Below are 27,637 nucleotides of genomic sequence, written 5' to 3'. Positions count from 1 at the left end.
AGCTCGTGTGAAGACTGGGAGCTGTGGGATTTGTGAATGGTACCTGATCTTTCCATTGATATCAGGGTTAAAGGTGAGAAAGGGGTCTTTGAAAACAGAAGCAGGGGTGGAATTTAACTGTTGAATGTGTTGGGTGGGCATGGCAACGTAATGTTTAGTTTCCTGTGCTCAGATATTAATTGAGTGCACGTGTGTATGTGTAAAAAGCGCCTTTGTGATGGTGTGGTTAAGGAGAAGAGAGGACCCACGCAAGTAAGGAGCAATTAGAGCTAACCTGTTCCAGTTCATTGGAGCAGTCTGTTGATCTGCCTTTTACAGCGCTGCGGAGAGATGCTGGAGTGTTGCAGTTCAGAGATATTACCATCATCTGGGACTAAGCCCATTTGATCAACGGTGGACCTTAACCTTTCCCTTCCCAACGAATGAATTTCATAAGCTATTATAGCTTCTTTTGTGGCCACAAAATGCAGGCTGTTTTCCAGATCGCCCATTGGATGTGCTTGAAAATGAGGAAGCTTCATGGAGTTCCTTTAAACCGCAACCTTGGAAATAGATTCATAGATGTATTTTACAGGACTCATCCCTCCCGTCCCTTGTTCTCCCTGCTTCCTTCCCTCTCAGCTTCTGATTTCTGCTGCTCTATAATCCTAGTCTGTTCTCTCTAACCTTGAGACTTCCCTTACTTCTTCAGTCGGGGCCCCTTTCCAGGCAACCAGATGGACTTTGTAATGCCTTTGGCTTTTTGGGTTCTGAATGAAAAAAGCAGATTCTAAGATGGGAACGAGAGAGACAGCAACCAGTAATAATATCACTTCCTTCTGATGTGTCCTGCACATACGTGGCATCTAGAAATTTCCGCTGAGGATTCAAGGCACGGGACACATGATAAATACCGCTTATGAAGGAAATGACAATTTTGAATTGCTAAATGATAATGGTTGAGTAACTGCTTAGAAACCCGTTTTCCCCAGGGTGGAAACAGCCTTTGAAGTTTAGACTTCCCATAATGCTTGGGTGTGTTCAGCCATAATACTTGGGTTTTTTAGGGACCTGAGTCTTCAGATAATACCTTGGAATGTGGGATTTTTCCCATGGGATGGCTGGTTCTTTGGTTTTTCCTTTGCTGAGGAAAAGAAACTGCACTGAGTATTGGATGTTTCATTCCAGGCATGTGGTTTCTGAGGAGGCATACTGTTTATTTTTCTTTTTGGCTGAATCGACTTTGTCGGATCCTAATCGTAAATATCATGGCAAGGCATGATTTATCATGAAGGGTAGGCAGGGTTGCTGTGGGACTCTCTTAGGGATGGGATTTTGCAAGGCCGGGGGTGGAAACTGTCCTAGTGGAACTAGAGGAAGAGCAGACCTGGTTGGGGGCACTCCGGGCTTTTAGTGTGAGCTCCAGCTACTGCCCAAGTTGGAACACTTTGGGAACAGAGGCTCATGGGAAGTTCTTCCATTTGCCTTATTTTGAGCAGCTTTTTCCTCGCACATTGGCAGCTGTCTGGAGGAGGGGACGTTAATTGCTGTCCACCAGAACGATTTCCAAAACGGACCTATATGGAATTCATTTAGGGACTTATTTCAGGAGTATGTGGTTTGTCCTGAGTCAGGAGGACTTTGGTTCCATTTTCCTGGAAGTCGCCGGGCTTCATGAGCCTGCGCTATTTATCTTGGACAGTTAGGCCAGAAGAAAAGCAGCTGCACAGTGGGTCCTTGTTGCGTGGAGCTTAGTTTCCTAGGTCATCCTCTCGGGGGTTTTTATACAGTTACATTTACAGCCTTAAGTTTTCTTTTCCTTTTTTTTTTTTTTTTTCCTTCTGCAGTTCAGTATGCCACAAACATTCTGAGGAGGGTGGGTCATGATTCTGGGTTAAGAAAAAGTAAAATAATTTTGGGTAAAAAGCAGGAATTGTTTAGCTCCCTCTCCCCTCTTTTCTTACTCCCCCTTCCACCTCCAGTCCTTTGCAAAAGTGTCTGCAAATGAGGTCGCTTATCCCCTCCTCAGACTGTCTTGTCCCCTCATGCGCTGAATCTGTGGCTTTGACAGCTTTCACCTGCTGTTTCTTGGTTTCCAGGGGATGGGATTGTGGGATTGTGCCGTTTCAAAGCAAAACCTGGCAGAATTGGAAGACGTTTTGTGGTGGCTCCCAGCGCCCACAAAGCTTAAACTCATTGGTTTGCACCTCATACAAACTTGCAGGAACACTGTCCCTGTCACTAGCCGGCACAATGGGTTTGAGGACTTTGCTGGAACTTCAGGAAGTCTCCACAATGGCTCCCTCTCACAGTGGGAGCGTTGGCAGGGCTTACCGGGAGTTGGTAGGGCTTGTTCTGAGAGCGCGCCTCTGGTCTTAACAGTCCTGTGTGTCTGTGAGAAAGGCAGGGCAGACTTGCTTGAAGAATGGGGAAAGGTGCTATGCAGCTGTCACAGATGTGGGGCCATTTTATACACGTCGGCCTGGGCCATCCTGACCTGCACGTTTACCGTGTGTTCTGGGTGTTGTATTCGTACTTGAAGCCATGGTCTGACTCCTGACTTTGAATAAGCTGGTTTGGCTGATTTTGATATCACCCTGGACTTTGAGTGATGCTGGTCAGATTTAGAAGTTCCGTGTGGGGGCTTAGAAGTTATTGTTTCTGTTGGCAAGCCCCAGGTGCTACTCATACGTGTTACAGACGCATTTTTTGGTCCCTCTGCTTGGTGTTACAGGTCCCTAGCTGCTTGCTTTGATTCCAAAAATTTGATCTCCCCATTTTTGCTGTAACATTTTGGCTTTGATCTGGCTGTGTTTTACAGTGTTGGAGATCAATTGGTTAATTTTTGGCATTTTGCATACATACAGCAGAAGTCTTTCAGAAAGGTGCTTATCATAGACCATTAGCGATTTTTGTCAGCTGTGTAAAAATGCTGCGATTAACAGATACCCGAGTATCTGTGTGTATGTGCAGTTTTCCTTTATGCTTACTTTGCATTTCTTTTTCTCTCTAGGAGTAGTTTGGAGTAAGTGTTATCCTTTGCTTTTTAATCCTGGCCTGTTTCAGGAAACTTCTGTGTTTGATTGGGCTTTTGTGAGGATCATTTATCCTTATTGGATTTGAGCTTCACGATGAATTTTTTTTTCAGTGTTAGTTTTAGGTAAATAGTACATGCTTGTTTGGTTTGGTGGTATCCCAGAGTCTGAACAAACCCTAACAATTTGTCAGCCATACTTCAGTTAAAAAAAAAAGTATCCGTTCCAATACAAGAGAAACGCCTGACTGGTCCAGCATCCTGTTTCAGGTGAGGAAATTGTGTAATTCAGTGTCCCAGGCTGTTCCATCGATGGCTCTTTGAGAAAGGAGAATAGGTGTCATTCTGCTGAGAAAAGAAAAATCAAATAACTTTGGAATAGAGTTAAACAAAATTTGAACAAAATTTGAAACAAAATAGAGTTAAACAAAATTTGAAAATTTGAAACTATCACATATTACTTCATAAGCAGATGCAACCCTGCATTTATAAAAATGTATTTAGTGAAGCATCTGTCCCCAGGTGCCCTGTGCCCCTTCACTAAACAACTAACCCCCGTTTTTTGTTTCTTGTGTTGTCCTCTCCTTTTTTCCCACAGACACCAGCAAACTGGTGCCTTTGCACACTGCTATTCTCAATGACTATATCAGAAGGTAATTTTGTTTTTTAAGATTTTTTAAAAGGGCTGCCTGGGTGGCTCAGTGGGTTAAGCCTCTGCCTTCAGCTCAGGTCATGATCTCAGGGTCTTGGGATCGAGTCCCACATCAGGCTCTCTGCTAGTCAGGGAGCCTGCTTCCTCCCCTCTCTCTCTCTCTCTCTCTCTCTCTCTACTTGTGATCTCTCTCTGTCAAATAAATAAAATCTTTAAAAAAAAAAGATTTTTTAAAAAATTATTTCTTTTTTTATTTTTTTATTTTTGGATTTTCTTATTTTTAAGTAATCTCTACACCCAGCATGGGGCTGCTCAAACTCACAACCTTGAGATCAAGAGTTGCAAGCCATACTGACAGAGCTAGCCAGATACCCGAAAATTAATTTTTTTTTTTTAAGATCTTTTTTATTTATTTGACAGATAGAGATCACAAGTAGGCAGAGTAGCAGGCAGAGAGAGAGGGCGGGGAAGCAGGCTCCCTGCTGAGCAGAGAGCCTGATGCGGGGCTCAATCCTGGGACCCCAAGATCATTACCTGAGCCGAAGGCAGAGGCTTAACCCACTGAGCCACCCAGGCACCCCAATTTTTTTTTTTTTAATGTAATAAGGTCTCCTGATGTTTTCAGGAACTGGTTCTGCTGTGCATGCGGGCATGCGCGCGCGTGTGTCCCCTGCTTAGAAAAGCTTTTCCCGCTCCAAGATTATAAAACATAGAATAGCTGCCAGGCAGAGCTGAGTTGGAGCCTTAGCTTTTCCGTATCACAGTTGTGTGATCTTGGCGAAGTTATTTAACCTTGCTAAGCCTCAGCTTCTTCCCTTGTAAAATATATTCTGTAAGAATTGAAGGAGATGATATATAGAATGTGCTTATTCAGGGCCTGACACATAATAGGTGTTCAGTATATAATAGCCATATTTGTTATAATTATTAAGCCTTATTTTTTTGTACCCTAGTTTTTTTTAAAGTTTATTTTTTTAGAGAGAGCACGAGTATGGGGGGACGGGGTTGAAGGAGAACGAGAGAGAATCTCAGACCCTGAGAGGAACATGGAGCTGGACATGGGGCTCAACCCCAGGACCTTGAGATTATTATCCGAGCCAAAATCAAGAGTTGGATGCTTAACCGACTGAGCCACCCAGATGCCCCTTGACTTCTTCTTCTTCTTCTTCTTTTTTTTTTTTTAATTTAATTTATTTATTTGACAGACAGAGATTACAGTTAGGCAGAGAGGCAGGCAGAGAGAGAAGAAGGGAAGCAGGCTCCCCACTGAACAGAGAGCCCGATGCGGGGCTCGATCCCAGGACGCCGGGATCATGACCTGAGCCCAAGGCAGAGGCTTTAAACCACTGAGCCACCCAGGCGCCCCGCCCCTTGACTTCTTTAAAGGCAGGAACAGTCTCTTAGTCTTTCTGTCTTCAGCTTCTCCATGAATGTCCGGGAAATATTATAACAAGAAGCCAGTAAATGTTTGTTGAAAAAAAAAATCAGTCTTTATAGGGCTTATTTGTAAAAAATCTCTAATAATTTTTGTTGCTTTTTCTGTAATCACCATCTTTGGATTTGTAGCTTGGTGACTAAAACGGTACAAAATGTACAGTAACTACATTTATATAATGTTTTATAGTGTATAAAATGCTTTGATAGAGGTTCTTGTTTATTCCCTACAACAACCCCAAAAGATAGGTGATTCTTTTTCCTATTTTTCATATGGTAAAGATATACTTCTTTAAGCCTCATGACTAGGAAGTAGCAAAACTGATGCTTCTACCAGATTTTGTGGCTCTTTATTCAGTGCCTTTTCCTTTGGGCCTCGTGTCCCTCAGACCAAAGGGTATGATTGAGAAAGAATGAATACTGAACATGAACTTCATTGTCTTCACGTGACATATATTTAATATTGAAAGTATTTTGTCTATTACCTAACAGTAATTCATGTAATTACAGTAATTCTTGAGTCTTGTAGAAGTCAACACAGACTTCAGTTTCTTCAGTAATTTGGATCTAACCAGTGGGTTTTTTTTTTTTTCCAGTTTACTATTTATTTATAACAAATATTCCACATCCATGATCCTCTCCAGTCAGAAGTTCTTTGAAATGATGCTGTCGGCCTTGGCCAGTTGGAGGATGGAGTCGTCTGACTCACCCATCCTGCCAAGGGCCCCACAGATAGCCTAGGTTTTCAACTGGCAGTTGAACCTGCCTGTGGCCTTGTTGGCCACGATTACCTGGAGGGGTGTGTGGTCTTTGGTGCCAATGGTGCGATTGCTGGCAGAGCATGTCCCGAGGCACGGCATGAGCAGGTCTACAAACTTGCCGGCATCGGTCTGCATGTTGAAGGCGCACCTGCTGCTACGACCACGAGCACAGAAAGTGGCCAGTGTTTTGAATTGGGATTTTGCTAAGATTTGGTGTGTGCTTGTATGTGCCACACATTGTATTAGAAGCTTCATATGTTTATCTCACTTTCCTGTACTTCATATTTGGGGGAGGTTCAATGGGATAGTTAGTTGCTGTGTATATGGTAATTTGTTATTATTGTTTGCTTGTTATTTGCCTCAAAGTTATCCCATCTGTAATTTTGCTATTAGCTAGTAGATCAGCAGTAGATAAATCACTGGATTGATAATGGTGGGTAGTATGAAATGAGGGTCGAAGGCATCTAGAAGTCATCCTACCAGCTCCCTGCTTCAATCGGGTAAGGGAGATGATGTGCTCATTTCAGTTATTTCGGGCTCAGAGACTGTGTATCGTGGCAAGCAGTAAGCTTAGACTTTGGCTTTAGGTCTAATTAGAATCTTTCATTTCTTCATCTTTCTTACTATTCTGGTACAGTTTCTCTGAGGGTTTCTTACATGGAGTGTACCCCCCCCCCGGCTTGTCATTTATTTTTTAAGCATAGAATATATTCACATGGTGAATGATTCAAAATATGGAAAAAAGTAAAAAGCCTCTGCCTTGTCCCAACTACCTAGTTTTCTCCTTGGAGGTAACTGTGGTTAGTTTTCTGGCTATCCTTCCAGAGGTAGTACCTACATAATATCTTCTCCACTCCCTTTTAGAAACTCAAATGGTGGTATTAATATGCATGCTGCCTGTACTTTGCTTTTCTTTTTCTCTGTATTTGGAGATCAGAACATTTTTTGTGGATTTTTTTTTTTTTAATTAGGTTTCTGGAATTAGGATTATTCTGTCCTGGGCTACTGAGATAAAACTAAGTCTAAATTAGTCTCTGGTAAGGCTGACCCTGATTAGTACAAGACCTCCGAAAGTGGGAGTCTTCATGGACTCATGGGGTCAGAAACCTAATCTTTCTTTTTAATGTTTCTTGTTTATTTTCGGAGACCTGATCTGCATCTCCAGTCTCTCATGTGAATACCTTACAAATCTCTGACTGATGATACCTTTAGAGATATTTGGGCAAAAGATAGGCGTCCTTAGCTCTCCACCTGTCCCAGTCAGCTGCTCCCCATCCTGTCCTTATCCACTAGAAGGGCTCTTTTTGGGTCAGATATCCCGTTTGTCATTGAGTTAGTAATGATACTCAGGATTTGCCTTGAGTCATTGCACATAGACTCTAACTGCAGTGTGATTTTATTCGGTATGACACTTTCTATACCAGATGCATCCAGAATGTCCAGCTTATCCTGATTGAATGTCACTGCTGTCAGGAGGCTGGTCAGTGAACCAAGTTTGGTGTTGAATTGTGAGAAAGGAAGATTTAGTTCCTAGTAGGTGTTTGTGTCTCAGCAGCCATAATTGCTGTTGGTTTCACGTAACCCCTGCGTTTGTTGACAGTCCAGGACTGAGGGAATGGTCATCATCATTGGGATATGACCACTCTCCCGCTGAGACCTGATGGGGAGTAAAGAGATACGGTTCCACAAACACAGAATACTTTTCTCCTGTTTAGTAGATGGTGGATTCTGATTCAGACATTAAGACGGCATTAAGGATTGCATGCTTAGGCTTGAGTCTAGCTCTGTTAACCTTTAGAGATTTATGCATTTAAAGGTCTGAAGTAAAACTGTGCTTTTCATAGTTAGCTTCTGCAGTGGACCTTTGGCTCCACAAGGATGTTAGAGAGGAGGTAGCATTCTAGCCGGTTGGAGAATGAGGCCAGTGAGGATGTGTCTTGCACTCTAGATGCATGCTGGCCTCCATTGTATGGCAGTGCTAATCTCACCAAATAGCCTTTATGGTCCCAAGGCTTTGCCATGATGAATGAGGCCTGCTCAGTCTCTGGCCCCACGCAGTGAATGGAAGCAGGCGGGGCACCAGATGCTCTGTTGTTTCCCCTGTTGCTTCTTCCTTCATACCTGGTGTAAGGTTTCCAGGCATTTGTGCAACCCGATCGCAGAAAGCGCCTGTCTTAGCAGTCGAGAGATGGGTTGGCAGGTGGCTCAGGTTACTCCCATGTTCCTGATAAGAGCCGTTGATCCGTACTGGTGGCTGCTGGGGGTGGGGTGGGGGGTAGGAGCTTTACTGCCAGTGCCTGGCCCAGCAGGAATGGTGGTGCGGGTCCGTCTGGTGTTTTAGGACTCCCAACAGTGTACCCAAGGCAGCCTGAGAGGTTTGGTCAGCATCTCTAGGCAAGCAGTGCAGTTTGAGAGGCAGATCTTGCGTTAGAGGAGATGGGTCTTAGGAAATGGTGACACACAGGAGCAGAAGGAGAACCAACATAGAAAATAGGAAGTACTAGCCCAAGCAATAGAAATGAGATTATTCAGTCTTTTAACTTAAAACCCAGTTAAAGATTTTATCGAGTCCGGTAGCGTCAGGCACAGTGATGCCTAAGACTTGAATTTGCAGTGGGGAAGTAGATGTGTACACCGGTAACTTTCATGCCGTGTGATAGTTGCTCTGATAGAGGTATACACTGAGTATATGTCAAAGCCTAGTACTTCGGGAACATAGACTCTTTGCACAACTCTATCAGAGCGATTATCACATTGTATTAAGATCCTGGATTAAAAGGCATTCTGGTATCAGACTGCTTAGATTCAAATTGTCTGTATACCTACTTATCTGTGTGTCCTTCGGGCAGGTTACTTACCTCCTCTGTGCTTCAGTTGTTCATCTGTAAAATGGGGAAAATAGTTTCTCCTGGCAAAGTTGTTGTGAGTATTAAGTGAGTGTGTACAGTAAAATGTGTTTGGAGGAGTGCCTGGTCCATGATGAACACTGTATGTGTCACCGGTTGTTATGGTGGTGGTTGTGGCACCAAGCGAGGCACCAGAGACCATGGCAAACATGTGCTGACCAGTGACAGCGCAGAGTTCAGGATTTATTGTATCCCCTGAAAGATTTTTAGCACAATGCCAGGGACTGTACAGAAGCAAATGAATGAAATGTTAACCAACTCTGTGATTGTGTACAGTATACGATGAGAGTCCATTATTTGGAAAGTTGGGTAAGAAAAATAATGTGAGAAGCTTCAGGATCTCATGGCAGTTTCAGAGAAAGAACCTTACTGTTCCTTTGGGAGTTGCATGGGAGGCCCTCTGCTTTCTTGAAATTTTAAAGATAGGCTATATATCTTTAAGGTAGGATAATACTTTATTTTGGGCAAGTATTTCTTGATTTTTAACCCCCCCACCCCCAGGAGAAACTATTTTAGATCAGAATCTATCCATCCATCCATCCTTTCTTACCTACCTCCCCCTTCTAAAAGGGAAACATTGCTGATATTTAAATCACTTTCATTTTTCGTTATATTAAAGGTAAATCTCGGGGCGTCTGAGTGGCTCAGTTGGTTGAGCATCTGACTTCGGCCCAGGTCACGATCTCAGGATCCTGGCTGGAATCCAGCCCCGCACCAGGCTCCATGTTCAGGGGAGAGTCTGCTTCTCCCTCTCCTTTTCCCTCTGCCCCTCTGCCTTCTCCTGATCTCTGTCTCTCTCTCAAATAAATAAATAACATCTTAAAAAAAAAAGGTATACCTCTCATTGTGCAAAAACCCCTACTCTTATTTTTTTTTTAAATGCCCAACATGGGGTTCAGACTCACCACCCTGAGATCAAGATTGCACACTCCTCTGCCTCAGCCAGGCAGACACCCCAAAAGCCCCTGCTCTTTCGCTTGGTGCTTCATTTATTCATTTAACAACATTTAAATGCATCCAGTAGGCTAGACCGTGGGGCTGCAGAGTAAAAGGAACATTATAATGGAACCTGTGAAGTTTATCATGGGAGGTTTCTGGAACCAACTATACATTGAAACAAAAATTTAGAGACACAATGTATTGCTAAGTGTGTAGGTAGAGAAGTAGGTACTCACGTTGCTGGTGGGGTGAAAAGCCACATACCCTTCGTGAAAAGCTGTTTAGCAATATCTGCTAAAACGTAAAATGCATGTATTCTTTGACTCAGCAGCTCTGTTTCTAGGAATTTATCCAACAGATATTTCTGCATCTGTGCGTGAGAATATACATTACAAAATTACTTGAAGTAGCAAACCATTGAACAAAAGAAAATGCTCTTCAACAGGAAATCTGTGAACTAAAATAAGGTACATTCATAGGATGGGATATCATGCAGTTATTACAGAGAATCAGACAGCTCTCCATGAACAAAGAGGAGACTCAAATACATCAACTGTAAAAATTCAGGGTGCAGAAAAGTGTATAGTTTGCTGCTGTTAATAAAGATAATATAATAATACTATATTATTAATGTAATAATGAAGAGCATATATTCTTGTACACACACTCTCTTTGCTGGGAATCACAAGATTCCGATAGTGCGTTGTCTCTGGGGAGGGTTATTAAGTGACAGAGAAGTAGGGGTATAGGTGAAGACTTACTGTAAAGACTACAGGGCCTTTAGAGTTTGTATTACATGCTCGTGTTGTTTTAAAAATAATTTATTAAAATGATGTAGGAGTAAGTATAGGAGCTGTTTTACTTGTAATTGAATTTGCTAATTTTTATAGAAAAATGAAGTCGTGTGTTAGAGCCGAAGTGTGCTAATTCTGCTTACCACAAAGAAAAAAATAGTGCCGGTGGTGGCACACGGCCATTTTAATTTTGTCTGTCATGTTGTTTATTAGTATATAGGGTGTTGCTGGTGCTTATATTTATTATTAACTGTGTCTTATTCCGTAAGGCTAAAATCTCTGATCATAACAAGAATGCTGATACGATGGGGTGGGTAAATGTAGACGCGATTTCAAACGGAAGTCATGTGAGCATTGATAGGTGAATACTTGTACAGGGTGAATTCTTCGACAACACAGACAGTTGTGAAGAGGCAAGGGCAAGTCATGAACTGAGTTGAGGAGAAATAAAACAAGTTAAAACCATTACCATAAGCTATTTTTCTTCATTGTTTCCAAGACACCCAATGGGTTACTTGGATTTTTTCACATTGGAATTCTATGGACTAGTGGACTTAGGAACAGCCTTTCATTCCATACCCAACCTGGGGTAATAGAGGAGCTTCTGTACCCTGATAGGAATGAGTGCAGTGTTTTATGGGAGCATAATAAAGAGATTCTTATCCAGCTGGGTGGCATGGGCCCAGGAAGAACATTCTGCAGGAGCTGTTGCTGAGGACTGAGTGAGTGAGTAGGGTCTAGGCAGGGAGAGGAGAGGGAGGGACAGGCCATTCCAGGCAGAAGTGGCAGCACGTGCAAGGACAAGGTGAGAGAGGAACCACAGGTAGATCATTGGGTGGGAACGGAGGGCGTGAGGATAGGGGTTTTTCCAAAGTCTTGGGCGGTTGGTTCACCCACAGACTGCTGTCCTCCTGCAGTCATGTATACCGTTGTTCTTGAAGTTGACGTGATGGTGATGGTGATTGGATTCTCCCACGGCTCAAGGAACATAACCTCATGGTAGGTGGAGTAGTGACGCTCTTTGTTCATGGAAGAAAAAGAAGAGAGAACAAAGAAAACCTGTATTTGGTTAATGTTGTATGCATGTGGTTGACCTGTCTTCTAGCAGAATTCCTTATTTTTCTGCAGCTGCCTTCATCCTTGAAGAGGCCTTCTCTCTGTTTGGAATCACGGTTTGAGTGCTGCACGGAAACAACTTGAACTTGATGTTCCCTTTCATCACATTTAAGTTTATGTGACGTACTTTCTACCGTGCAGGCACGCATTTCATTCTTCATAGTTTGGAATGCTGTAACAACAATGTTTTGTCGGTCAGAGGCGTCCAAAAAATTTTACGAATGTTAATGTGCTTGATCTCACAGTATACCAGGGTAGGTGGCAGGTAGGCAAGTGATTTTTGTTTTGTTCTGTTTTTTACATATCTTGTATATTAGCCCATTTTGGTTGTCAGTGCCTCTTAAGGAGAAAGTTTCTCCTGTGAAGCTGGGACGTCCTCTGTGCTTTGAATTCACTCAAAGAAAAATTATTCTGGAAAGCTTGAACTAAACCTGGTTAAATGCTTCTGAGTTATGGGAGAGGGATTGAAATAAACTTTTTTAGCTAAAAATAATTTTGCTTCCAAGTTACCAAAAATGGCTCACTAGAAATGCTTTTAAGATACTTGTCTAAACTACCATAAGCTGAAGGTCAAGAAAAACGTTTAGAACATGTCTTGAGAAATGATTGGCTCTATTTTGCCAAAGCTTTTGCCAGGCTTCTTATTCCATAATTATCTCATGGGACAAAAGCTGGGGGAAAGCGTTATGCCTTCGATTCGATAGGGACTTTGAGGTTCTTTTTTTTTTTTAATTTTATTTATTTATTTGAAACAGAGAGCGAGAGATCACAAGTACGCAGAGAGGCAGGCATAGAGAGAGAGAGGAGAAAGCAGGCTCCCCGCTGAGCAGAGAGCCTGATGCGGGCCTCGATCCCAGGACCCTGAGATCATGACCTGAGCCGAAGGCAGAGGCTTTAACCCACTGAGCCACCCAGGCGCCCGGGACTTTGAGGTTCTTTAAGTGAAATGTGTATGCTGCCTGTTTCTTCTGACAGTAAGCTTGTCCCTGCGGAAGGCATTAGGGTGGGTGCAAACGGGACATTTAATTCTAAAAATATTGTACCATGGTTTCTGCTGATTAATGACTTGAAGTCCTTGTGTCCTGTTGCAGAGCAGTTGTACTCTCGGAAAATATTGCTCATTCTTCACAGAGAACCAAGGGATGGGTCTTTAGCATGTGGGATTGCTGTCGATGGTCTGTTAGCCCATTCAGGTACTCCTCTGCCTCTCCCGGAGATCTGGCGTCGAGAGTCACTCACAGTTACGGGTGGCACTTCGTTATTTGTGGTATGGCCGATTACCGTTGGCACTTACATTTTATTCTTCATTCTCACACCTCTCTGTGCTCTAATGATGACCCCAAGGACCCATTTGCAGCAGCAGCGTGTACCGTCAATTGGCGGGGATAGCTTGAGAACTGGAGAGACAATGTCGACTTTCCTTGAGGTTGCTTAGAGTTGCAAAATAAAATCTTGAATTAGAATGAGATTTAGAGCTTTTTTCCCCCCTCGTAGAAAGCACTCTTAAATATAAAGCCATGATGTTTTTCCTTTCTGAATTGAACACCTGTTTATTGAGCACCAAATGTCTAGGAGGTAAGGAGAAGGCAGGTGACTAAGCTCAGGTCCTAGGACCTCCTTCCTTCAGTTCGGGGAGAAAGGTAGCCCGCAGGCAGGGTGTTCTTGGCACCTTGAGGAGAGGAGAGAAAGTTGAAGCAAAGTATGGTAAGAATTCTTAAAAAAGTGGGATAAAAGGATTACTAAGTCTCAGTTAAGTTGCAGCTTGAATTGAGGTGGTCCTGATGGTTTCTTTATCAGACTGTACTGAGAAGTGCAGGAGTGTAGCCTAGTGCCTGTTACCCTGGGTGGGGCACAGGGAAGCCGGAACAGACAAGTTCAGGTGCAGTAAGCAGGTGGGAGAAGACGAAGGACAGGAGCTTGTGATACGAATTTGAGATCTTGATGTTGGAAGAGTTTGGGTAGTGACCATTCCCAAGGAATAGTTATCAGACGGATGATTATGGTGGAGGAAAGCCCATTGGAAATAAATAGTTGAACTTGGAGGCTTTGGAAGGGTTGTCAGCCCGAGGACTGACATCACTGAGGACTAAGCATTGGGATCATTGGGCGGGTTGACAGAAGGTCATGGCAGTTGAAGAAGTAGTACGATGTATGAGCATTAACTCGGTTGTTCTCAACTTGGGGAGATTTTAGCCCAAACATTTGGTGATGTCTGGAGACGTTTTTGATTTTTGTGGCTGTCACGGTGCTGCTGGTGTCTGCTGGGTAGAGGCCAGGGGTGCTGTTTAACACCCTAAAACACATAGGGTAGCCGCCTCATGACGAGTGAGCCAATCTGAGAAGTCAGTAGTGCCAAGGTAGACAAACCCCGCATTACCTTTGTTGAGTAAAGGCAACAGAATTTGATTGTTTCTCCTCCCTTCCACTCTGCTCTGTAGAACTCTGCACATCCATTTGTGCTTTTCTTTAGTGATCGTTTATGGAGCTCCGCTTATATGCAAGATAGCATGCTAGTAGGCGTTAGGAACATAAAGAGTAGTTAGACATCACCTGCTTTTTAAAGTTTATTTTAAATTATAAATTAATATGTAAATATATTCTTACAAATAAAAAACCCAGAAACAAACAGGTAAAGCCAGTGGTGACTTTGACCACCACCTGCAATTCCTTCTCTAGAGGTAGCCAGAGCTGTCGGTTTGGACATTAGGGTGCCTCCCCTGCATCTGTTTTCTTTCCTTCTCTTGGATGCTTTGAGGTGTGCTTTGGAACATTTGTCCTAGGCTGCACGTTTCTTAAAACAGGGACCAGGTGTCAGGTTTCTCTTTTTGACTTCTTATTATAATATACATGGTATACAGTTGTCACCCAGTGAGGGTTTGATGAAAAATTAATGAATTGGTGGAAAAGCAGCAGTGGGGAGAACAAAGAGAATGCCAAGTCCTAGTAATGGCCTTTAGGCTTTGGAAGGCTATAGGGCAGGTTTATGGGGAAAATGAGTTAATGCTAATATAGAGAAATATTGAGAGTGAAGAAAAATTCAAAGCTGTAGGGGTATGAAAAGGTTGCCAGGAGCCCAGGTAATGAGCCGGTACATTGGCAAAGAAGGGGTTGAGAAGGAACGGAGAGCTTCATTGTACAGGGTTCAAGAGTTCAGGGAGAGGTATTAGGGGACGAGTCTTTTGAAGAAGGTTATTGCATGTTAGCAGTGGAGAAGAACTTAGCTTTTTACAGAATTGGAAGAGTCCTAGAGTTCCTTCTGGAGTGTTGGTGTGATAGAAGCTTTGGTAGTTTCTCTTCTGTTCTAGAGGAATTCTGTTTATTTAGGTACTTAGAGATGCGTACTCCTTTATATACCTAAAGTCTCCTCTTCATTTTTCAGTGAACGGAATGTTTTAGGGAACATTTTGTTTCAGTTTATGTAGATCAACCTCATTCTTTGGAAATGACCACATAGTACTCCATAGAAAGTTTTTTGTTTTTTTTAAATCATGATTTGTTTAAACATTCCTGTTGCTAGACATGTAGATTGTTTCCAGTCTTTTGGTACTAAAAGCAGTGCCGCTTTACGTGTGTTCCTCTGTGCACATAGGTAAGTACATGAGAAAAGATTCTGAGAAGTGGAATTGTTGGTTTCTAAGGGCAGGTATGTTTAAATTTTTTATAGGTATTGCCAGGCAGCCTCCAAAATTGTGTCCTCCTGTGAATGGCAAAGCAGAGTGACTTTTACCTGTCCTCTTGGCAAACTGTTTCCATACTTTGATTTTCAACAGTCTTAAGTGAAAAATGGTGTCTTGATCTTTTTTATGTCTGTAATATAAGGGGATTTTTTTTAAAATGCCTCAAATTCATTTGTATTTCTTTGTCATGAACTCAGGTTTGAAAGAATTAAAGACTTTTTCTTTAATTGATAATGTTTATGCATTAAGGAAATTAGCTCCTGTCATTCATGATGCACGATTTCCCATTTATTTTGTCATTTTCCTTTGAATTTGTTTGTAGCTTACAAGTATGTATGTGTTTACATGTGTTTTGGAATGTAGTTGAATATATGAAGTATTTTCAAAATTTTGGATTTTTTTTTTTTTCCCCCTGGGAAAGAGCTTCTATACTCTGAGCTTTAAAAATAACTTTCTTAGGGGATCTAGGTGGCTCAGTAGGTCAGGTCATGATCCCAGGGTCCTGGGATCGAGCCCTGCATTGGGCTCCCTGATCAGCAGGGAGTCTGCTTCTCCTTCTCCTTCTCCCTGTGTTGTGCGCTCTCTCTCTCAAGTAAATACATAAATTAAAACAAAAACAAAAACAAAAGCTTTCTGTGCTTTCTTTCAGTATTTTAGTGGAACAACCTGGATTTTAGTTTCACTTTTGTTGTTTATTTAGTTTTGTGACATCAGGGAAGTTATGTAATCTCTCAGAGCCTCAGTTTCCTAAACTGTAAGGATCAGATCAGATGATTTGTAACATTGTAAGGAACTTTCAGTTATAACATTTGTTTGCCTTTTTTTTTTTTAAGATTTTATTTATTTATTAGAGCACCAGGCACAAACAGGGGGAGCAACAGAGGGAGAGGGAGAAGCAGGCTCCCCACCCAGTAGGGAGCCTGATGCGGGTCTCCATCCCAGGACCCTGGAATCATGACCTGAGCCCAAGGCAGATGCTTAACTGGCTGAGCCATCCAGGCGCCCCACATTTGTTTGCTTTTGAGTGAAATTTACTTTTGTGTTGTGTAGAGATGTGAGTAGGGGGCAGGGATAGGGAAAGAGATAAAGAGGTTGACAGGCCGACACGGAAGGAAGATAGGCAAAAGGCACAAAGTGGGACAGAGAGAGAAACCAGGACTGTGGACAAAACCCAAAACATCCCTAGAGATTAAGGAAAAGCATAGGAAAACAAACACAAGGAAGGTGTAGCTGAGACCCTTAGTGGGATGCATTTTTCGTATGGTAGGAGGTGAAACACATTTTGGGTACCTTTGTTCATTCCCTCTCCCTCTTTCCTCCTTCCCTCCATCCCTCTGTTTTCCTTCCTTCCTTCTTAGAATAAAGATAAGTGTAATACAGAGTTGTGAATTAGCACAAATCTTAAAGAGCAAAAGTCAAAGCTTCAGTCTTCCTCATGCCACACATACGTAATGCTTAGGGCCAGGTGCTTTGAACTCCTTGGACACAAGTGTGTGTTGGAATTGTTCTTATAATACTGATTTATTGCCTAGCAATCAGTCCCTTTCCAGATCTAAAATTCTGTGTTTAAATATTGTGTATGGGTTTTAGCATTCCTGTAAGAACTGTAACTTCTGCATTTCCTGCTTTTAGATTTTAAATCTGTGAAGTTAATAGTGCCTTCCTGTGTGTTTTTTTTTATTTTATGTCTAAGACAACTTCTCCCCACAGATTATACCCTTAAGAAGCCTAGCTTCTGCCCGTGGATACCTGTCTCCTTTGAAGACCTGGGCTGGGCTACTCGATTGCTTCCCTCTTAGAGTTTCCCTGTGTGCTAGGCATGGATGATAGTATGCACCTAGCAATGTGTAGGTAACTAAAATTCTCACGTGACCAGACCCTCTACAGTCTAAGGTTCAATTATTTTCGTTACTTACTATTTTTTTAGAGGGTGGAGGGGCAGAGGGAGAGGGAAAGAGGGAATCTTAAGCAGGTTCCACGCCCAGTGTGGAGCCCAGTGCAGGGCTCAATTGGTCTCATGGCCCTGAGATCATGACCTGAGCCAAAATCAAGAGTTCTCCCCCCAACCGACTGAGCCACCCAGGTGCTCCTCCATTACTTACTTTTTAAAAAGCAATTTGTACTTTGCCCTTAGATGGTAATTATGGTTTTTTTTTTTTCTTGTTGCCTCAGTTGGGAAAATAAAAACTCTGAAGGAAATAGTATGGTTACTACCATGAACATACTAAGTTGAATACAGTCTGACCTTAAAGCTGGTGGTAAATTCCTCTCACAGCCTCCTTACCTTTTCAAGCCGGTAGGCCCCCCACCCCGAGGGTGGGCCTAGGATATGCTTATCTGTTGGCTTCCTCAAGTTGCCTTTCAACACAGATGACTAGACTTACTAAAATCCTTGCTGGTTATCACTGCAGTGCCAGCCACCATGGGCTCATTGGAAAGGAAGTTATTGGGGTTATCAGAAGTACTTTCTGGAGGAAAAGGGGATGAAAGTGTAAGTGGCTTTGGCTGCTGAGCTGTGTTATGCAGAAGTTGGCTGTTGTGAGGAGATGCAGGGGCCTTGGATGTCATCTTGTCCTAAGACTTGATTAAAAAACCCTTTTTTTTTTTGTTTCTGGGGCGTGGCTTCTTTTGGAAAGACTCAACTTCATTCCTTCCTCACTTTTTTTTTTTTTTTTTTAAGATTTTATTTATTTATTTTCAGAGAGAGGTTGTGCACAAGCAGGGGCAGCAGCAGGCAGAGGGAGAAGCAGGCTTCCCACTGAGTGGGGAGCCTGACTCGGGGATCAATCCTAGGACCCTGGGCTGAGGCAGACGCTTAACCGACTGAGCCACCCAGGTGTCCCTCATTGCTTCCTCATTTTGCACATTTTAGACCCAGTCTCTCTGTCTCGTCCCTGCACTCTTTTACATACATTAAAAGCTAACCAAGAGGTGTTGTTCTAGATTCTACTCAGTGTGAGGGGGTTTGGGCAGGAAGAGTAAAATCCAGGGGATGGATCTGTAAAGGCTTTTGGTTTAGTTGGGTAGATGGTGTATAAACTCAGCCAGAGTTAAATTGAACAGTTTAAGTTGATGATGTGAAACGTGGTAAAGGGTCCTAAACCTTGCTGATTTGTTGGCGAGCAAGACTGGATTTCGGATGGAATTGTACCACAGTTGTTTTTCTAGGTTTGCTGGACACTTGAAAAGGTGAGACATAGAGGAGAAAAAAATAAAAGGGATCCAGGATGTATGCTCCGGCAATTGAAAAAGTTTTTATGACTTTTACAAGTTGTCATTAATTATTGTAATCTGAAACCTGGGAGGCCAAGGGAAACTTTCCTCTGGCCCTGGAAGCTGACTCAGACTTTCCTCTGCACTCCCTCCCCATCTCGAAGTTCCTTCTGCCCTTGGCAGGATCTCCAGCGGCCGGCTTTGGAAGTTCATTGCAAGAGGTCCTCTATATGATGTAATATAGTAAAGACTTAAACATTTGTGGAAGAAATAACTAAAGTTTGTAGTGAAAAACAGCACTTTGGGGAAGGGAGGGCAATGAGATTTGAGCCTTCATATCTTAACTTGAGGAACTGTGTCACCCGATGGCAGGGGGGCGACGGGGAGAGTTGGAGGGATTTTTCACTGGGTTTTAAAGATCTCCCTAGACCTCTTGTGAAGGCAGCAACTCTGCTGTTCTCTTAGGTGGTTTGCCTGGTGAATTTGAGGAACAGGGACTGCTTCTCCCACGTGAGTGTCTAGAATGATGTCGAATCCACAGCTGAGCACCGTGGAGTGTGTGTGGATGGAAGCCACTGGACCTGGAGGCACGGGGTTTTCAAGCTTGGCTGTCTGGGTGTGCTGAGACCCGTTGGCGAGGAGCATGCTTCCCAGTTCCTTGTGTCTCATATTACCAGAGCCCGGTTAGACTAGTTTGTGTCAGGTGCCAGGAAATCCCCATTCTTCCCTCACTTATCACTCTCTGAGGAGTTCTTGTGTGGGAAAGGTAGCTGTTGTTACACAGCTCATTGTTTTAGTACAATATCTGGACCAGACGTCAGCCACCTTTCTCCAGGACTTCTAGGGTTGATGTGTGAAGACGGACATTCTTTTGGCTAACAGGAAGGGAGACTAGAAGTCTAGAGACTGGTTGCCTCTGGTCCTGCAAGGAAACACTCTCAGGCATATCTTCCTTTTTCCTTAATGGACAGTGCTTGTAACCTCATTAGCGTGCGAGGAATGAGAGTGGAACTCCTCTTTCCCTGAGGCTCTTTGTCTGCTAAATTTCAGCAGTCTCATATTTCCTGGTGATTTTTTTTTTTTTTTAAAGAGTTTAGTTCAAGTCAAAGGTGTCTGCCTTTACTGCTGCTCTTTAATAATTTTTTCTTACCTGGTGGGTTCCTGTTTACCCCCCACTGGGACGCACAGTGGGAGTGGTATCCCACACTGGGTGATGGTCTCGGGGGCTTGAGTGGTGAATCTGTTGTTGCTTCCTTCATTAGGAAAAGAATTTTAAGTAAGAAGGGAGAAGCAACTTTTTGTGTGGGAGAGAAAATAAAAACCAGCTTTTCTGAGGCCAGAATGGGATCATGTGTAATAAACTATGAATTCATTCTCTTTTTCCTCCTTCCCCCCCAGTTGCAGTTGATCTCACAACAGCTGTTTCCAGCTGTCCTCTGGATTTTGCCCAGGCCCCTTGGGATGGCTGCAGTGACTCACACAACTGACTTTTTTCCAGAGTGGCCTGAATCTAGCTTCTCAAGCAGTAGGAGTAGAGAGGAGAAAAAGGGTGCCTCTGGTTGCACTGGAGGTTTGCTTGTGATTACTGTCTGCCCAGGGCTCTGGTTTTGATTTGTTCCTCCTCACAGCAGTGATCTTAGAAGATAACATCACTGGGGAGGGGAGGCAAATGTGTTAGCTGGAGGAGAACTGTTTTTGTGAAAGCCAAATGTTCTTTTATTTTGCCTTTTTTTTTTTTTCTCTTTTCCTTCCAGATACGCTTCAGAACAAACTGTAGCTTTCCTTTTCAGATGGATGTAGGGCTGTGTGAAATGGGTAGATGAGTGCACAGTGAGGGAAGTGTTGGTTAAAAGTGCAGGTGATGCGGGGCTGCCTGGGTGGCTCAGTGGGTTAAGCCTCTGCCTTTGGCTGGGGTCATGATCTCAGGGTCCTGGGATCGAGCCCCGAATCGGGCTCTCTGCTCAGCGGGGAGCCTGCTTCTCCCTCTCTCTGTCTGCCTCTCTGCCTACTTCTGATCTCTGTCAAATAAATAAATAAAATCTTCAAAAAAAAAAAAGTGCAGGTGATGTTCTCTGTATTCCCTCTGATTCTTTAAAAAAAAAAAAAAAAAAAAAGAGAGAGACCATAAGTAGGCAGAGAGAGAGAGGGAAGCAGGCTCCCCGCCAAGCAGAGAGCCCGACACCAGACTGGCTCCCAGGACCCTGAGATCAAGACCTGAGCTGAAGGCAGCGGTTCAACCCACTGAGCCACCCAGGCGCCCTGATTCTTATTTTCAAAGTGTTCCCTCCAGTTCCTAACAGCAGGCACTGCCCTTTCCCTCCCTCCGTCTTTCCTTCCACGAAGGCCACTTCTTCCTAGCTTGGGAACCTATACAAATGATGTATCTCAGTAAAGAAAATGTTAAAAAATTCCTTAGGCATTGAAAAAAATTCTTTACTTTTATCTCTTTGAGCTCTGGACTCCTATCTCTAAAAGGGTAACAAGCTGCAGAAAAAAATTGTCTAGGCCTCCTCTAATACGTAGTAGCCATTAGCCACCTGTGACTATCCTGGGCATCAAAGATGGCTAGTCCAGATTGAGATGCACTGCAAGGGCAAAATACATACTGGGTTTTAAAAACTCAGTGCAAAAAAGGTACATTAAGATTTATCTTACCAATTTCTTTTTCAAATGTTGTTACTGGGAAATTGTAAATTACATATGGCCCGTATTTCTTCTCTCATTATATTTCTGTTAGCCATCACTGCTCCAAGGAGAAGAGGAGGTTACTGAACTCCCGGTGTGCTCCTCTCTGGTAGTGTCTGTTCCCAGAACGCAAGTGATACTTTGGGACTCAGGACCCAGTGTACAACCACGTGCTGTCGATAGTCGTTATCTTGTGCTATGCAACAAATGACCTCTCTGCTTACAGACGTGAAACAGCAGACATTTATTATCTCCCAGCTTCCGTGGGTCATAAATCTGATAGCAGCTTAGCTGTGTGGCTCTGGCTCAGGATCCCTCATGAGGTTCCAGTGAGGCTGTTGCTGGGGATGTACTCATCCGAAGGCTAAACTGGGGCTGGGAGATTCCAAAGTGGTTCATTTCATGGCTGTCGGCATGTTATAGGTTCCTCGCTGGCTGTTGGTGGGAAACCTAAGGACCTCTCCTTAGGCTCCTTGAGTGTCTTCCCTACCTCATGTTGACTTCCCTTAGAGTGAGTGATCAAGTGAGCGATCTAGTAAGGGAGAGAGCCGGTGAAGGGGAAGTTGCCTGCTTTTCATGATGGAGTGTGTGGGTATACCCTGTCATTTCTGCTTTAATTTATTTGTTAGAAGCAAGTGTCTGAGTCTAACTCTTCTCGAGGGGAGGAGAATTAAGTGTCACTTATTATTCTTTTTTAAGCTCCACTTCTTGAAGGGAGTAGTATAAAGGAATTTGTGGACCTATTTGGAAACCGCTACCTCTCCCTATTTTCTGCTGCTTTCCCATTAGTGTACCTGTGTTTCACTGACCGCCTCTAGAAATATCAGAGTTCAGTGGCTGAAGTCTGTCTCCCCTGCCCCTGCTACTTCAGCAGTGTTACCTAGAACAGGTTTATTCATTTTGAGGCTGCCAGCTCTGACCTGTGATCAAAATTGTCTTTTTTTGGTGGTTCAGAGAGCTGGGGGAGGCAAGGTTGAATTCAGCTTTGCTTGAGCTTTAAACGCTGGTATATGCCTGTGTTGATGTGTGGCATTTCTGTGCCTCAGTTGGTTTTTTAGTAGCGGAGTAAGGCTGTTTGGGTATTCCATGGTCAATGTGTTACTGTTACATGCACGTCATGTTCTCTCAATGAGGATTCAGAGCACTTAAGAACTAATTTGTGTCTCATTCTACCTTGAGAGAGGTTTGAAAGGAAAGCCAGGGTATCCTTCTGTTTTCTGCTGCAAGGGAAATGGAGGTGCGTTTACTTGACTGGGAGGCCGAGTGAAGGTAGGGCGAGGGGTGAGGAGGTGTGTGAGGCAGAGACAGAAATGTTGCACTCGGGACCTTGAACTACAGCGTGGGAGCTAAGATCCTGTTAGACGGGAGTGTGGAAGCAGACCGGGGCTGGGCGTCCGAAGGTGGGCTCGTGCATGTCTCCCCTCCCTGTAGCTGTTTGAGTTTTGGCTCGGCCTCAAACTTCCGAAGTTGAGATTGACACGGGAGGCAGGACCTACAGGACACGGGAGCCGGTGGACATAATCAGTGGGGCCAGTTTTTGTCTGGTCTCCATCAGAAGAGAGCTTCAGGTCAAGGAAACAAGGCACATATGGGAAAGTGGTTGGATTAGAATGGGCTCAAGAGGGACGCCTGGGGGGCTCAGTCGGTTAAGCTCAGTCGGTTAAGCCGATGCCTTCAGCTCAGATCATGAATTCGGGGTCCTGGGATGGATTCCCACATCCGGGCTCCTTGCTCAGCAGGGAGTCTGCTTCTCTCTCTGACTCTGCCTGCTTGTGTGCACTCTCTCTCTCTGACGAACAAATAAATAAAATCTTAAAAAAAAAAAAAAAGAAAAAGAATGGGCTCAGGACTCAGGAAGCAGGTATTCGTTTCAGACCACTCGACTTCATTTTTTCTGGCATCTCGCTGTGATTTACTCAGGCATTTGCTAAGGAATTTGACGTTATCTTTTCCATTTGAGACATCTGAAAGCTTCGATGAATGGGTTGTTAGACAGTTTGTTGCTTTGGACTGAAAACTAAAAATCTGTCGAAGCTCGTTGTCTTCTCAGCCCTTGTTATCGTTAGCATAGTCTTGGTACTTAAGTGTAGTTTTTGGATTGTTGCTTTCCTGTGTGTGCGTGCGCACGCGTGTGTGTTTATCTCTTGTCTCTCTAAGCGGACTTTGTTTTCTTGAGGACCAGCCTTTTATTTCTTTGTGCTTTGCCCGACAGCAGCCATTCTGAGTTGTGTGTTCAAGAGGACGTGTGCTTAGAAAGGTTGGCAGTGTCTGCTGGCACCGCGAGAGGCACAGAGCGTGGTGATGGAGAGTTTGGGGTTTGGACTCCTACCGGCTCTGCTGCTTTAATACATTTATAACCTTGGACAAGTGTCTTAATTTCTCTGAGGCTAAGTTCCTTCATCTGTAAAATGTAATCATAGTTTTTGCCTCATAGAGTTGTGAAAACTAATGAGATACTGCACGTAAGGCACTTAGCACAGGAACAGTTACATATGTTAGACTTGTAGCAGCGTAATTGTTTAGCTTATTAATGCTTTTTATTAGAGGCACGAGACTTTTTGAATCTTGAGCCTCTCATTATTTATTTGCCATTACGTACTGGTTGCTCAGTCACTGGTCCTGTACTGGAAGCCTGACTGGTGCGCGTTCCAGTCAACGCGGCCCAGGTCATGACTGATGCCTCAGTGTTCTTGTCTGCTGTGGCCGTGCAGGTCTTCTAGGCTTTTTCCTCGTGGAGCCTGAGGGCGCCCCCCTCTCTCCAGAGACCAGAGGCTGCCATTGTTTTATGTAGGGTGGAGCCTGTGGGATTCCAGTAGCCCTGTCTTGGCTGACCCTGACCCCTCTGGATCAATTAAATCCGGCTGATGCTGACTCCTATCAAAAGGCCCAAGTCCTGCCCGGTTCCAGTTTTCTATTAAGGAACTCTTGGGATTCTTTTCTTTTCTCCTTCCTTTTCTGTTTTTCTTTTTTCTTCTTTTTCCTTTTCTTTTCTCTTCTTTTTCCTCTCCTCTCCTTTCCTCTTCTCTCTTCTCTCCTCTCCTCTCTCCTCTCCTCCCGCCTCTCCTCCCCTCTCTTCTCCTCTCTCCTTCACCTCTCTCCTCTCTCCCTCCTCTCCTCTCTCCTCTTTTTCCTTGCAGTAGCCAAACCAGTCATCCCTTTCAACTCTGCACTCCTTGGTCAGCATCCAAGCAGCTGTGGTCATCTGTATTCTCCTGTGATCTCAGGCCCGGCTGTGTTTTCTCTCTCCTGACCTGACCTTCCAGCGGCCCGACCCCTCATAGACTGTCCCATTTTTCCTGTTGCGTAGTACAGTTTTCCTCATCTTCAGCGTTTTCACTGAGTTATTTCTACCCCTTCCTCTTAACTAAGTTCAGTTTCTTTCTGAGGATATTCCATCCCCCTCCTACCTGGTGGTTTTTTGTTTTGCTACTTTAGGGAGGTTGCTATCCTGTCCTCCTCCTTTCCAGTACACCTGTCTAATCTTTTACCCTTGGGCGAAATTCCCTGCTCCTTAAAAGCTCTTACAATTGGGCTCATCAACCCTCTTCCCTTGCTCAGTGCTGTCATTTGTCCATTACCTTGCTTCTCTCCCTTGTTAAAAAACAATAAAAACAAAAACAAAACAAAAACCGCAACCCCAAACCACCTAAGGGTGGCGCTGGTTTGTGGGCTTTCTTTCTTCCTTTATTGTCATCAGAGACGGGAGACCCCAGCGACTGTGCGGATGACTGATCCCGCACCTCAGTGGGCCGCCCTCTCCGTTCTTTGTTCTTCAGAAGTCCGCTTCTCTTCCCTGACTGCGATCGCAAGGCACTTGTACCTCCTGTTCTAAGGACACACCCTCTGTCTTGTCCATCTGGAACTGCTTCATTTCTGAAAATTTAAAGATGGGAGGGATCGTATCTTCTCTTCAGTGCCCTCCCAGTGCTCTTGTTCAGTGACTGTCACTGCGTTGCGTCTTCAGTGTCATGGAGAAGTCCACTGTGCTGGACCTCTCTGTGCTCTCTCCCTTCCTGTGAACCTCCCGTCTTTGCTCTCTCCCTACTTTTTTTAGATTTCACAGTTCTTTGCTTAAACTGCTCTTTGGCCAGTATTCTCTCTTTATTTTCATTTTGTTTTACCTACCTAGCAAAACCCTAGGCCTAGATGGATACGGCTGTCTGCCTTCATGGTTTCCAAAGTTTCCTGGACCCTTGACTCCTGCCTGGCAACCTTTGTGGGTTGTTGTTTTTTTTTTCTTTTTAAGAATTTATTTGACAGAGAAAGAGAGAGAGATCATAAGTAGGCAGAGAGGCAGGCAGAGAAAGAGGGGGAAGCAGGCTCTCCGCCCAGCAGAGAGTCTGATGCGGGGCTTAATCCCAGGACCCTGAGATCATGACCTGAGCCGAAGGCAGAGGCTTAACCCACTGAGCCACCCAGGCGCCCCAACCTCTGTGTTTTTGAGTGACCCGTCCTGGGGATTTGCCACTAAGGCTGTTTCAAATGTTTGTCATTGTTCTACATTCACTTTCCCTTCACTTAAGTAAGAATTTTGGTCTCTTAATGTATAGATGGAACAGAAGCTACTGGATTGGGAAGCTTCACATCCTGCCATTAACCCTATCAACTGTCTGTTCTGATCTCTTTCCTAGATTTTTAAGTCTACCTTTTTTTTTTTTAAAGAGATTTTATTTTTGAGTAATCTCTCTATCTACCCGTTGTGGGGCAGGAACTCCCAACCCCAAGCTCAAGAGTCACAATGCTCTACAACTGAGCCAGCCGGGTGCCCCGAAATCTACCTTTGTGTATCTTTTCTTATCAACATTATACATGTCTCTCTCATAAAACTTAAATAAAATCTGGCATATTCAGTCCTTTAGTGTCCTCTACCCTCTAGCTGCTTTTTACTCTTTTCCCTTTTATAAACTACAAATCAACTTCTTGAAATAATTGTCTGTATCCTTTGAACCCACTGCAGTCTGGTTTCTTCCTCAGCTATGACATTTAAACTCCATTCCCCCAAGGTCACCAGTAATCCCTGTGGCTAAGTCCAGTGGCTATCCTTTAGGTCTTCCTGCCCTTGAAATGCCTCTCTGACACCATCCTTTTTTTTTTTTTTTAAAGATTTTATTTATTTATTTGGCAGACAGAGATCACAAGTAGGCAGAGAGAGAGAGGAGGAAGCAGGCTCCCCTCAGAGCAGAGAGCCCGACGTGGGGCTCGATCCTAGGACCCCAGGACCATGACCCGAGCCGAAGGCAGAGGCTTTAACCCACTGAGCCACCCAGGCGCCCTGGCACCATCCTTTTAATGGCACCATCCTTTTAACGTGCACTTCCCCACCCCTCAGGACCTTTTCCTAATCCCTTTCTTAGCTCCACTTAGAATTGCCATTATTCAGGATTCTGTTCTAGGCGTTTTCCTCTGTTACATGTGCTCTCCTTGGGCCAGCTTATGCACAGCGAAGGCTTTATTTATCATCTATTTATCTATCTATCTATATCATCTTTATATATCACAATATCATCTATTGTGTATCTTTGTGTAAAAGATACACAAAGGTAGATTTATGCTGACAGCTTCCAAATTGTTATCCGTAGCCTAGATCTCCTTCCTGCGCTTCATGTGTCTGTGTCCAGCTGCTTGGTGGGCATCTGCACTTGGGCCCCATAGTCACAGAGAAGCCACCATTTCCACGCTTGACCTCTCCTTATCCACCCTCTTGGCAAAACTCTGCTGTTGTGTAGTTCAGTGACCGGTGCTGCTGCTTACCCATCCGATGTCCCTCCCATCCCAAGTCACTGCATCGCACTTCTTAGAGGTGATCATCTGAAACAGCTCTGATCGTATCAGTGCCCTTTAGTCCTGTCAGGTGGCTCTGGTGACCCAGTTCCTGCCTCATATCCCGAACGCTTGACCCGCTCATGCACAGAGCCTGCCCCTTTACTGGCAGTTATTTCTGGAATGGTTCTCTTTCCACCTTTTACACACTATCCTTCAGCTTCGCGATCTTGGTTTACAGGTCAGTTTTCTTTGGAAACCTTATGCGTAATATCGCAGGTGGGGTTTAGAACTCTCCTAACTGCTAGCACAGCTCCTTGCACTTTACCCTTTCTAGCATTTCTCTCACTGTCTTTTAAGTGCCTCTTTACCTTGAATTCCTACCAAACTGTAAGTTCCTTGAGGGTAAGGACTAAGCTTTGATCTTTTTCTTTGTAAATTCCTATCTAGCACAGTGCCTGGTAGATAGTTGGCCCAGTATTTAATGGATCGTTAATGGTTGGACAGATTATAGGCTTTTAGAACTGAAAGAACCTTATCTGTATAGAATACATGTCCCAGATTTTCAGGGTGAATGATCACTGAGTAATGTTTGGTCTTTTGCTGGAGATACTCATTTCAAATGGTCAGATGAAAAGGCCAAAACCTCCTTTGAATATATTACCCTTATCTCACTAGTTAAGCAGT

At 43.9% G+C, this 27,637-nt stretch overlaps 1 protein-coding gene and 1 pseudogene across 19 annotated transcripts in view; one reads left to right on the top strand and one right to left on the bottom strand.

Moving 5' to 3' along the window:
• Nucleotides 1-27,637, top strand: part of RBFOX2 (RNA binding fox-1 homolog 2) — a 263,261-nt gene that overhangs the window by 8,058 nt on the left and 227,566 nt on the right. The gene's annotated exons all lie outside the window — the stretch shown is intronic.
• On the bottom strand, nt 5,744-5,995 carry LOC116854575 (annotated as a pseudogene).

This window comes from Lontra canadensis, unplaced genomic scaffold (assembly GCF_010015895.1).
Source record: "Lontra canadensis isolate GAN:19392208 unplaced genomic scaffold, GSC_riverotter_1.0 scaffold93, whole genome shotgun sequence".
Lineage (NCBI taxonomy): Eukaryota > Metazoa > Chordata > Mammalia > Carnivora > Mustelidae > Lontra > Lontra canadensis.
Note: the sequence above shows the minus strand (reverse complement) of the source record. Positions and strands in the feature narration are given on the sequence as shown.